The sequence below is a fragment of the Panthera pardus genome, unplaced genomic scaffold (assembly GCF_024362965.1).
Source record: "Panthera pardus isolate Hobbes unplaced genomic scaffold, ASM2436296v1 HiC_scaffold_6, whole genome shotgun sequence".
Classification (NCBI taxonomy): Eukaryota; Metazoa; Chordata; class Mammalia; order Carnivora; family Felidae; genus Panthera; species Panthera pardus.
Window position 1 is genome coordinate 72,193,128 of NW_026526991.1, and position 13,055 is coordinate 72,206,182.

A 13,055-nucleotide genomic window follows, 5' to 3' on the forward strand; every position below is an offset into this window, starting at 1 on the left:
GTTAAGGGTATAGTCCTCCAACTTTTTTCTTCTTTTTCAAAGCTGCTTTGACTCTTCTAGGTCCTTTGCATTTTATATGTATTTTAGAATCTACTTGTCAGTTTCTACAAAAATACCCTGCTGGAATTTTGAATGAGAATGCATTGAATCTATAGATTAATTTGTGGGGGAATTACCATCTATTATTGTCATGTATTTTTCTTCTACTATGTAATAAATCCTATACCTTATTATTTTTGTTTAATCAATTATTATAAATATTTATTAATTGTTTATATTGAGATATAATTCACATACCATATAATCCACATTCACATTCCATATAATTCACGTACCTTATTTTTTTCTTTTTCCTTCACTTTAGAGAGAGAGGGTGCATGTGTGTGCTCATGCGAGGTAGATGGGGAGGGATAGGAAGAGGGATAGAGAATCCCTAGCAGGCTCCTCATTGGGAGCCTGAATTGGGGCTCAATCCCATGACCCTAGGATCATAACCTGAGCGCAGTTCAAGAGTCAGATACTCAACTGACTGAGTCACCCAGGTTCCCCTTCACACACCTTTTTAAGGTGCACAATTCAGTAGTTTTTAGTATACTTGTGAGGTTGTACAACACTCCCCAGTATCTAATTTCAGAACATTTTCTTTACTCTAAAAAGAAACCCCATACCTATGAGGAGTCACCAATTATCTTTTAATGATATATAAATAATAAAATGTCATATATTACTAACAGAGACATATTTTTCAGTGCTCTTATTTGTATAGCAAACATCTGACCATTATTTCTTCATATTTCCATCTGGTATCATTTACCTCTGCCTGAAGCACATCCTTTCTCATTTCTTGTAATGTGGGTCTGCTTGTGATACATTGTTCAGCTACTTCATGTCTGTAAAAGCCTATTTTGCCTTAATTTTTGTAAGGTTTTTTCATTGGGTATAGAATGCTGGGTTAATTCTTTTCTTTTAGTACTTTAAAAATGTTGCTCGGCTGTTTTCTAATTTGCATGATTTGAAATGAGAAATCCGAGGTCATCTTTTTTGTTGTCTTCTGTATCTAACATGTCTTTTGAAGTCTGGCTGCTTTTAAGATTTCCTCTATCACTGGTTTTAAGCAATTTGATTATAATGTGCTTTGGCAGTTTTCCTCGTGTTTCTTGTGCTTGTGTTTCCTTGAGCTTCGTGGATCTGCCAGTTTAAAATTTTCGTCAAATTTAGAAAACATTTAATCAGTGTTTCTTCAAATATTCCTTCTTTACCTTTCCTTTTTTTTTAAACAAAATTTTTTTAGTGTTTATTTGTTTTTGAGACAGAGAGAGAACATGAACTGGGAGGTGCAGAGAGAGAGGGAGACACAGAATCTGAATCAGGCTCAGGCTCTGAACTGTCAGTACAGGGCCCGAGGCATGGATGTTCTTTCTTTCTTTTTAGAATTTTTTTTTCTGTCTTTCAGTTTGGAATGTTTATATTAGGATATACTTAAGTTACTCATCTTTTATCAGGGATTTTGATGGCTTCCTGTCTTACATTTAGGTCTTTCATCCATTTTGAGTTTAGTTTTGTGTATGGTGTAAGAAAGTGGTCCAGGTTCATTTTTCTGCATGTTGCTGTCCAGTTCTCCCAGCACCATTTGCTGAAGAGACTGTTGTTTTTTTTTTTTTTTTTTTTTCCCATTGGATATTCTTTCCTGCTTTGTCAAGGATTAGTTGGCCATATGTTTGTGGTTCCATTTCTGGGTTCTCTATTCTGTTCCACTGATCGGAGTGTCTGTTTTTGTGCCAGTACCATACTGTCTTTATGATTACAGCTTTGTAATATAGCTTAAAGTCCAGGATTGTGATGCCTCCTGCTTTGGTTTTCTTTTTCAAGAATGCTTTTGCTCTTTGGGGTCTTTTCTGGTTCCATACAAATTTTAAGATTGTTTGTTCTAGCTCTGTGCAGAACGCTGGTGTTATTTTGATAGGGATTGCATTGAATATGTAGATTGTTTTGGGTAGTATTGATGTTTTAACAATATTTGTTCTTCCTATCCAAGAGCATGGAATATTTTTCCTTTTTTTGTGCCTTCTTCAATTTCTTTCATAAACTTTGTATAGTTTCAGTGTATAGATTTTCCACCTCTTTGGTTAGATTTATTCCTACGTATCTTATGGTTTTTGGTGCAACTGTAAATGGGATCGATTCCTTGATTTCTCTTTGTGCCGCTTCATTGTCGGTGTATAGGAATGCAACCAATTTCTGTGCATTGATTTTATATCCTTCCACTTTCCTGCATTCATGAATCAATTCTAGCAGTTTTTTGGTGGAATCTTTTGGGTTTTCCATATAGAGTATCACGTCATCTGTGAAGAGTGAATGTTTGACCTTCTCCTGGCCAATTTTGATGCCTTTTATTTCTTTGTGTTGTCTGATTACAGAGACTAAGACTTCCAAGACTATGTTGAATAATAGTGGCAAGAGTGGACATCCCTGTCTTGTTCCTAACCTTAGGGGGAAAGCTCTCCATTTTTCCCCATTGAGGATGATATTAGCATTGGGTTGTTCACATATGGCTTTTATGATCTTGAGGTATGCTCCTTCTGTACCTACTTTCTTGAGGTTTGTTATCAAGAGACGATGCTGTATTTTGTCAAATGCTTTCTCTGCATCTATTGGGAGGATCATATGGTTCTTGTCCTTTCTTTTATTGATGTGATGAATCACATTAATTATTTTGTGGATATTGAACCAGCCCTGCATCCCAGGTATAAATCCCACTAGGTCATGGTGAATAATTTTTTTAATGTATTGTTGGATATGGTTGGCTAATACCTTGTTGAGGATTTTTGCATCCATGTTCATCAGGGAAATTGGTCTATACTTGTCCTTTTTAGTGGGGTCTCTGTCTGGTTTTGGAATGAAGGTAATGCTGGCTTCATAGAAAGAGTTTGGAAGTTCTCCTTCCATTTCTATTTTTTGGAACAGCTTCAAGAGAATAGGTGTTAGCTCTTCCTTAAATGTTTGGTAGAATTCCCCTGGAAAGCCATCTGGCTCTGGACTCTTGTTTTTTGTGAGATTTTTGATTACCAATTCAATTTCTTTACTGGTTATGGGTCTGTTCAAATTTTCTATTTCTTCCTGTTTCAGTTTTGTAGTGTATATGTTAATAGGAGTTTGTCCATTTCTTCCAGATTGCCCATTTTATTGGTGTATAATTTCTCATAGTATTCTATTATTATTGTTTTTATTTCTGCTGTGTTGGTGGTGATCTCTCCTCTTTCGTTCTTGATTTTATTTATTTGGGTCCTTTCCTTTTTCTTTTTGATCAAACTGGCTAGTGGTTTATCAATTTTGTTAATTCTTTCAAAGAACCAGCTTCTGGTTTCATTGATCTGTTCTACTGTTGTTTTGGTTTCAATAGCATTAATTTCTGCTCTAATCTTTATTATTTCCTGTCTTTTTCTGGTTTTGGGTTTTATTTGCTGTTCTTTTCTCAGCTCCTTAAGGCGTAAGGTTATGTTGTGTATCTGAGATCTTTCTTCCTTCTTTAGGAAGACCTGGATTGCTATATACCTTTTTCTTATGACCACCTTTCCTGCGTCCCAGAAGTTTTGGCCTGTGGTGTTACCATTCTCATTGGCTTCCATGTTCTTTTCAATTTCCTCTTTAACTTCTTGGTTAGCTTATTCATTCTTTAGTATGATGTTTTTCAGTCTCCAAGTATTTGTTACCTTTCCAAATTTTTTCTTGTGGTTGATTTTGAGTTTTATAGCATTGTGGTCTGAAAATATGTATGGTATGATATCCATCTTTTTGTATTTGTTGAGGCCTGATTTGTGTCCCAGTATGTGGTCTATTTTGGAGAATGTTCCATGTGCACTGGAGAAGAATGTATATTCTTCTGCTTTAGGATGAAATGTTGTGAATATATCTGTTAAGTCCATTTGATCCAGTGTGTCATTCAATACCATTGTTTCCTTGTTGATGTTCTGTTTAGGTGATCTGTTCATTGTTGTAAGTGGTGTGTTTAAGTCCCCTACTATTATGGTATTATTATCAATGGGTTTCTTTATGTTTGTGATTAATTGATTTATATATTTGAGTGTTTTCACATTTGGAGCATAAATGTTTACAATTGTTAGGTCTTCTTGGTGTAAAGACCCCATAATTATTATATAATGCCTTTATTCATCTCTTGTTATAGTCTTTACTTTAAAGTCTAGGTGTCTGATATCAGTATGGCTACTCCTGCTTTCTTTTGTTGACCATTAGCATGATAGATGGTTCTCCATCCCCTTGCTTTCAATCTGAAGATGTCTTTAGGTCTAAAGTGGGTCTCTTGTAAACAGCATGTAGATGGATCTTGTTTTCTTGTCCATTCTGTTATCCTGTCTTTTGATTGAGTGTTTAGTTCATTGACGTTTAGAGTGAGTACAGAAAGATATGAATTTATTGCCATTATGATGCTTGTAGAGTTGGAGTTTCTGGTGGTGTTGTCTGGTCCTTTCTAGTCTTTGTTGCTTTTGGTATTTATTTATTTATTTATTTATTTATTTATTTATTTATTTATTCTGTCTTTTCACCCCTCAGAGAGTCCCCCTTAAAATTTCTTGCAGGGTTGGTTTAGTGGTCATGAACTCCTTTAATTATTGTTTGTCTGGGAAAATTTTTTATCTCTCCTTCTATTTTGAATGACAGCCTTGCTGGGTAAAGAATTCTTGGCTGCATGTTTTTCTGATTTAGCACATTGAATATATCTTGCCACTCCTTTCTGGCCTGCCAAGTTTCTGTGGCTAGGTCAGCTGAAAACCTGATCTGTCTTCCCTTGTAGGTTAAGGGTTTTTTTCCCTTGCTGCTTTCACGATTCTTTCCTTGCTTGAGTATTTTGTGAATTTGACTATGATATGCCTTGTTGATAGTTAGTTTTTGTTGAATCTAATGGGAGTCCTCTGTGCTTCCTGGATTTTGATGTCTGTCTTTCCCCAGGTTAGCAATGTTTTCCACTATGGTTTGCTCACATAACCCTTTCTCCCCCTTTTCTCTCTCTTTGTCTTCTGGGATGCCTATGATTCTGATGTTGTTCCATTGATGAGTCACTAATTTCTCTAATTCTTAAATCATGCTCTTTTGCCTTAATCTTCCTCTTTTTTTTCTGCTTCATTATTCTCCATAAGTTTGCCCTTTATATCGCTGATTCTCTCCTCTGCCTCGCCCATCCTTGCTGCTGTGGCATCTATTTGAGATTGCAGCTCAGTTATAGCATTTTTTAATTTCATCCTGACTAGCTTTTATTTCTTTTATCTCTGCAGAAAGGGATTCTAATCTATTTTCAACCCCAGCTAGTATTCCTATTATCATGATTCCAAATTCTGGTTCAGACATCTTGCTTGTATCTGTGTTGGTTAAGTCCCTGGCTGTTGTTTCTTCATGTTTTTTTCTTTTTGGGTGAATTCCTTCATTTTGTCATTTTTAAGGGAGAAGGGATTAATGAGGTAAAAAAAATTAAAATTAAAAAAATTAAAATTAAAAAATAAAAAGCAATACACACATGCAATATCAAATAAATGATGCTAGATTCTAGGTGTGTTTTGGTCTGGTTGAAAGGGGCTTGATAAATTAGAGAAAAAAGGGGAAATAAAAAAGAAAAAAAAAATAAAGGAAATATTTTGAAAATTTGAAAAAATGAATACACTGAAATAGAATAAAATGAAATGATGGAAGTAAAATAGAATTTGAAAAAATTATGCAAAAGTAAAAAATATAGTAGAAGAAAAATATTTTTAATAAAAACTGAAAATAAAAATAAATTATTTCTTTCTATATTCAAGTAAAAGAAAAGAAAAAAAGAGAAAAAAAAGAAAATTAAATAGATGGACCAGTGAGCAGACTGAAATATGATTTAAATTATTTCATTTTCCCCTAGAAGTCAAACTATGAAGCACTTTATAGTCTGTAAACTAAGCAGGTGGAAAGATTTGTGGTCCTGAAAAGCAAGGTTGGCCCAGTTGGGTGGGGCTTAGTGTAATGGCTCCGTTCTCCACTAGATGGCGCTGCCTAGGTTACTGGGGTGGATTGTTGTGGTACTTGTGGGTGTGTATGTGCGTGCGTGGGAGGGGTAGAAATGGCATCATCCAGCTACCCAGTCTCTAGTATCAGAAATCTGTTCTCCCGGATCAGCAATTGTTCACTTGTCCTTTGTGGATTCCATCCACTTCCTGCTTTTACACTGTTTGTGACCTAGCTGTCACAAACCTGGTGTTGCCAGGCAGCACCTCCCTTCAGAGTTTTATCTCAGATGTGGTTGTTTTTCCCGATCCCTTACTTCTGAGGGACTGTGGCTTTGACCCGATCTGCCCCTCTGTGGGAGGATCTCATTGAAGAATGACTGAGTCCCAGCCACACCCAAGAATGCTCAAGGGACTGCGCTGGTGCCAGTGCTCGGAGACTGCAGTTGGGTGCCAGCCTGCCCCAGAGAAAGTTCAAGCAATGGTGTAACATCAGCGTTTCAGGGATTATGGAAAATCACAACACACATCTGCCACCAAGTTTCATCCCCAACAACCATGTTCCAGCACCATGAATGTGGTTTTATCCCTGGTCCACTGGGGTCTTTGCCTGTGGGGGGGGCCACACAGGCTCTACAAGATGTCCTCCCAGCAGGGGAACCGCCTCCCCCCTTGTGGCCCGAAGACCCCTGGACTTTTCTCTGCTCCTGGGGATCCACACTTCCTACCAGAACACCCCCAGGTATTGAGCTATGGAGTTTCAGACTGCACTCCCCCTGTTTATAGTCTTAATGGAATTTAAACCCTCTCCTTTCTCCTTTCTCCCTTTTTAGTTCAGTCTCTGTGGCTGTTTCCACTTTCCACTTTCTCTCCAGCTGCTTTTGGGGTGTGTACTTTTCCCATATTCTCCTCCCCTCCCCCTCCCTGTCTCCATCCTCTCTCTGCAAGCAAAAACAGCTCCCTGCCCTTCACGGCTTCTCTCTACTCCAGTTCACCTCACTTTGCTGTGTACCTGCCGAGTTCTGTGGTTCAGGTTGTGCAGATTGTTGTGTTAATCCTCAGATCAGTTTTCTAGGTGTGTAGGATGGTTTAGTGTTGATCTGGCTGTGTTTCATGGCCACAAGACACAAAAAAGACTTCCATGCTGTTCTGCCATCTTGGCTCCTCTCCTGTAGTATTTTTTTTAATTCTAGAAATATTTAATTTTGTTACTGGTTGGATCTGTCAGGTGTTTTCTCTAGGCCTCTGAGTCTTGCTGAGAAAGGCCTTCCCAAACTAAGATTATAAAAATATTGTTGGATAATTTTACCTGTATTTTTATATATTTGATTTAAACTCTTAATTCATCTATCTATCTATCTATCTATCTATATACATATTGTTCTCTATTGTGTGAAGGTAAGGATCTGACTTAATTTTCTTGGTAATTAGGAAATTGACTCACCACTCTTTATTGAATATCTATCTACTTCCTCTGATTTGAAATATAACCTTATTATATAATTTTTTCTTATAAACATAGGTCTTCTATTTTCTTGCACCAATGCCCCAATTTTAAATTACTGTGATATGCAGTAATTAATATGGAATTACAGTGTGACAAAAATACTGCCTTGTATTTTATAATGATAGGCCATTGCAAGCAGATAGGAATCGAATGCTTTTGGGTACATTAATGACAAACATATAGCATGATAGAATTGAGCAGCAGGGCTCTCTGGACAAAACTATGATGTAGGGGATATTTTCTCCTTTCTTCTAAACAACCTTTTTAGATTTCTGGGCTTCTAGGGTCTTCGTGCAATCCCCGGCTCTGCTGGACTCTCTCCCAAGCCTGCTTTCTCGGGGACAATACCTGTTTCTGTAAACCTACTTTTTAATCATTTCCAAATTCTACTCTCAACTAGTCTGTATTGGAAAGACTCTGAGAAAATAATTTATACTAAGGGATTGATGACTGACTGATAGAGATTTAATGTCATCATGGCAAATGCATGGCTTAAAATCAATGTGTATCTTCCTGCACCTACATAAAGTAAGCAGTCATGGTGTACTTTTTTGCAGCTCCTGGGCTTTACCCGAGAATCTTCTCAACACAGCACTCCAGGAGTCCCTAACACTTCATCAGAATTAGTGTGTGGGTTGGAATTAGTTTTCCACCCCTGGAATATGTTTTCTTTTCCCGGGAGAAATAGGCATTGAAGAAATGGAACCATGATGGCAGCTGTATTAGTTTCCTCAGACTGTCAGAACCAAAGACTCAGTGGCTTAAAACAGTAGAACTTTATTGTCCTCACAGTTATGGAGTCTACAAGTTCAAAAGTCTGGTGTCAACAGGGCTGTGCTCACTCCAGTGATTCTCAGGGAGAATCCTTCCTTGACTCTTCTAACTTCTGGGGTTTGCTGGCAATCTTTAGCATTTCTTGACTTGGAGATGCATCTCTCCGGTTATATTCCAATTACATTTTCCCTGTAGGTCTTCACACTGTTTTACTTCTGTTTGTGTCTATATCTATGTACATCTAAATCTGTGTACATATCTATGTATGCTCAAATTTCCCCTTTTTATAAGGTCACCAGTCATATGGGAGTTTACCTTAATGAACTGATTTTAACTTGATAACCTCTGTAAAGACCCTCTTTCCAGATAAATTCACATTCTGAGGTACTAGAAATTAGGACTTCAACATATAATAGAGAGATGGGGGAGACAAATCAACTTATAACAGTGGCATTCAGTAAAGTTGTGCATGGAAAACTCTTCAGCTCTCTGTAAAGGCAGCCCTGTCAGGGTCAAGCAGTTCTGCACTAAAAACATTGACTGATAGTGGAAGAGCATTGAGAGTTATCATTATTTGTGTGGCTAAAGAGATTCTGCGCTGAGAGTCACAATCCAAAATTAAACCTTTCACAATTTCCAGAGGATTGAACAGGATTATTTTATCTTTGTTCCTATTTAGCTCTATTTTAAAGGGATTTAGAGGCAGTGCATACTGCTCACTAATTTTTTTCCCAATCCTCTTCACTGTAGACACAGCAAAGCAAACAAGATCAAGGCATGACTGAACATGCTGGCACATTTCTACAACAGGTGTTTGTTCATTTGTTTTTAATGAACCTGCAAAGTTCTTGAGGTTATGAAGGAAGGATCTAGTTCTCTTGTATTGACTTTTTCGTATCACAAATTACAGGTCAACTGAAATTTATGAGCACAGGCTCAACATGCTTCATGTGTGATTTGAGTTCATCTATGGGAAATGAACAGAGGCAGGAAGTAAATTATGAGGTAAGGAGTCATATTCACTAGGCATTTGTGAGATTTCTTGGTCAGCAGATTAGTTGATTCATGGTTCAAAAAAGAACTTTTCATTGCTTCTGTGAAATAGGTATAATCTAATTTTGTTATTAGTGCAGAACAAATGTGCTAAGTCTTGAAAGGTATGCTCATCCAGGAAAGGATGAAAACTGTTCTTGAAGTTGAATTCATTTGCTGCTATTTGGGAAAATGTTTCAACAGATTAGTAGTCAGACATTTGGGTGATGCCACCGAGCTACTTGCAGTTTCTTTATTAGTTAAAAATAAACTTAATAGCAGTTCTTTATTAAGGAAATCATGATAGGAAAACACAGTCCCTTAACCACAACAATACACTGATGCCTCTTATTTTGCAGGTATTTGCTATGGACAATGAATTTAAAAAGTTGTTTGGGGGACTGCCTGGGTGGCTCAGTTGGCTAAGGGTCCAACTTCAGCTCAGGTCATGATCTCACAATTTCTGGATTTGAGCCTCACGTCAGGCTCTATGCTTACAGCTCAGAGCCTGGAGACTGCTTTGGATTCTGCGTCTCTCTCTCTCTCTCTGCCCCTCCCCGACTCATGTTTTCTCTCTCTCTCTCTCTCTCTCTCTCTCTCTCTCTCTCTCTCTCTCCCAAAAACAAATAAACATTAAAAAATTAAAAAACAAGGTTTTTGGTTTCTAGCAGGTGGGAAGACTGTATGGTTTCATGGGAGTGCATGCACTTTGTAATCATATGGTCCCTAATTCACATCTGAGTGTCATCTCTGTGCTCTCATGAGCAAAATTTTTAATCTGAGAACCTCAGATTTCTCTCTTTGAAATGTGGACAATGATACCTTTCTTCCGGGATCATGAGGATTAAATCAGATTATTACTGTAAAGTGCCTGGCTCCAAATTAATTTTCTAGCAAAATTAGTTTCCTACACTTTCTCTCAAATCTTATTTTTTTGGTTCCATGATTATGTGATTTTTAAACTAAAAACATAGCTCCTAAACTAAAACCTATCTTCAGTTGGAGGAGAAGTTGGTTAGGTAATTCTCTTTTCTGTCACATGACTCCATAGCAGAGAGCACTATCAACATTTTTTAGGTTCAGCATTTTGAATAAAACCACTTCTTTGTAGGAGAGACACTGGTATAAAGTATGTGAGGAGAAAGGACATAAATTTTCTAAAAGCATATGATCAGGCACAGAGTTCTTGTTCCAGGGAGCTACTTTGAGAGTTTTAAGTAATTTGGAATAGGAGGAACTCTAATACTATTTTCCTTCTTTTTCATTTTAACTAGTGCATAGTTCAGAAGTGTCATTCATTGACCTTTCTTGGCCACTCTTGTACTGTTAAATAGAGATGAAGTTTGGCCCTGTTTGCCAAACTTGGGATAGCCAGGACAACAGGAAAAAGGAGACCACAGGTCTTTGCTTTAATTTGGTAAAACTTTGTAGTTTTGTTTAGACAATTAAATTGACAATAGGAAAGTCGTGGCTTTTGTTTTTAAACCCTAAATTCCCTGGTGTTCAAAATCTTTATTGAAGCCATTTATTTTGAAAGAATTATCTTCTTATAATTAAGAATGCCAAGCTTGGGTACAGCTTTTAAAAACAAACTGCATGGATTGCAGTTTTGTTTTAACGGCATCAAAATTAACGGATTGCCTTATAAATGGCTATCACGTAATATTCTGTGATCTTTTTTTCCCTGCAGAGATGTTATGTATGCATGCTCACTAATTTCATTGTTTGACTCATAAATATCTATCTTTGGTTTCAAAACGTGTGTGTAAGCATTACTGGGTTGTGCTAACCATCTGTAATTTTCTTTATTTCTCAGTAAAGAAATGGTATTAGATGGTCAAAAATTAATTGCTTAGCAACATAGGACTTTTAAACAAGCTGCTGATTTTTAGGACCAGAGGGAAGAAGACCTATCCATGTGCTTGTTCAATGATTGGGGCAGAATTTTGCTACCCATAGCTCTTTTTAACAGCAATGGATGCCAGCAGGTTTATGACTCTGTCTCTAGAGTTATTGCCCCAAGAAATAATATTTCAATTGTAGCTATCTCTGTGAGATATCTCTATAAAGATTCTCTTTTACTTTGTGCTTTGAAACATATACTGTCAATGGATCAGCCTTTCTGATGACCAACACTGTTGATGATGTAGATAGCAGAGATGCCTGCATCAGTAAAGATTTCCTAAAAATTGGAAATATTGAACGAAAACAGTAAAGTCTGCTGGAAATCACAGCAATATCTGGTGCTTGAGCATTTCTGAAATCTATGTATTGTCCAAAAATAAGAAATATTCGAGATAATCTAGAGTATATTTCAGTTTAGTAGAGTGATTTTCCATCCCCAAACAGTAATACAAAGACAAACCTTCCCAAAATTGACCTGATGATCTATGAAAGTCTTAGACACATTATATAAACAAGCACTGTCTTCTCAAATGAATATTGCTTAAGTGTGCTGTAGGAAAAAGTGTGGTGCAAGCTGACATATTGGTATAAATGTGTGAAAATGATAATGTAGTAGACAGCTAAAGCTTTACTCTGCTCAACACTTGAAATATAATTTCAGTGAAGTTATCTTTAGTAATTACCCTCTGATGTTTCTTCAAAAGGTCTGCTCATCTGAATCTTTTTTTGGGTGTCTTGGAGTTTTAGATGATTGTTTTCGACACTCGGAATTACTGCTGTTCTTCTGAGGCTTGTCTGAAGAGGGACTGGTTTCCCTAATTCCTAGAGCAGCAGCAACAAGAACAATATTTAGCACTTATGAGGCTCCACTTCTCAATTTCAAAGCACTTTACAAATATCAATTAATTGCTTTGAATGGGGAGTTCTGCAGCTGCTGGAGAAAAAAAGGAGGCCACAGTGATTGGCTCATTATCATTTACAGCTGTTGAAAAATGTTTTTCAAAGAAATAATTACAGATTTTCATATATATTTAAGGGAAAAAAGGAGCAGGGGGAAGGCTACTAAGGATCTTTTTTTTTTTTTTTTTTCTTTTAACAAACGACTCTTGTCTTTCATTCCGGTTTGAGAGCAGCAGTTTTATTGCAAACAATTATCCTTCCCTAGACAAAAAGAAAAGAAGCCATCCCCTCGCCAAGAAAATGCAAGACTGTAAATCCTCTTTTTGAAAATAATCTCAGTCTCACCCCTCTTCCGTTTCAGGCTGTTCAGAATTTTTGTTTATCAGTAGTAGGACCGCTGCTGGACTTTGCTTGATGCAGCCTTATTTAATGTCTGATCCAGCACCGGCTTTGTCCAGCTTTAATTATGCATGAAAGCTGAACAACTAGACAATAATTGATAGTGCTTCTTGTATTGTTTTCAGCAGAGCTTTATCACCATAGGGGGCCAAAAGAAACTATCCAAACTGTCTCTCTGTCACCAGGAAGAAATACAGGCACCCTGGCCATGGAAACAGATTTCTTTCTTTCTCTTTTCTTTTTCATTCTTTTTTCTTTCCTTTTCTTCTTTTTCATAATGTGAATCTCCTGGTAGGGCAGATAAGCTGCTAATTCTATTAATTTCCTTATCAAAATCAGCAAGGTAACTGAAGCTTCCAATTTAGTGATTTATTATCCCGAGCAAGCTGTGCGGAGTGCACCTTTCATATTCTGTAATTGGCACTAGAGGGGAAGAGACTTTCAAGGGGGATGCACTCAGCTAACCGTTTCCATTTCAATTGACTATTGAGCAAACAAATGGAGTGTCCTTTCATTGGCTTAAATCATTTAAAATGATAAAGCTAGCAGTTCTG